This window comes from Tupaia chinensis, unplaced genomic scaffold, assembly GCF_000334495.1.
Source record: "Tupaia chinensis unplaced genomic scaffold, TupChi_1.0 Scaffold000578_2, whole genome shotgun sequence".
Taxonomy (NCBI): domain Eukaryota; kingdom Metazoa; phylum Chordata; class Mammalia; order Scandentia; family Tupaiidae; genus Tupaia; species Tupaia belangeri.
In genome coordinates, this window is record NW_006160094.1 from 1,474,605 (window position 1) to 1,474,877 (window position 273).

Consider the following 273-nt stretch of genomic DNA (forward strand, 5'->3'; position numbering starts at 1 on the left):
TTCCCTGAGGTAATGCAGGGCTGGTAACCATCATCTTCTCACTGTCCATAGGTAGAGAAAATCCTCCTATACAATATATTTCTCAATTGGTTTAAGACAGCTAAAATTTCTTTCTGTTGCTTATAGTTGCAAGTTCTTAATCCTTGTTTTTGGCTTCAGTTTGCTGCCTGAGGCCGGTGGCCACGTGCAGGCCCAGGGGCCCCGCGCAGGCCTGGCAGCCACGTGCTGGCCCGGCGGCCATGCGCAGGCCCGGCGGCCACGCGCAGACCCGGT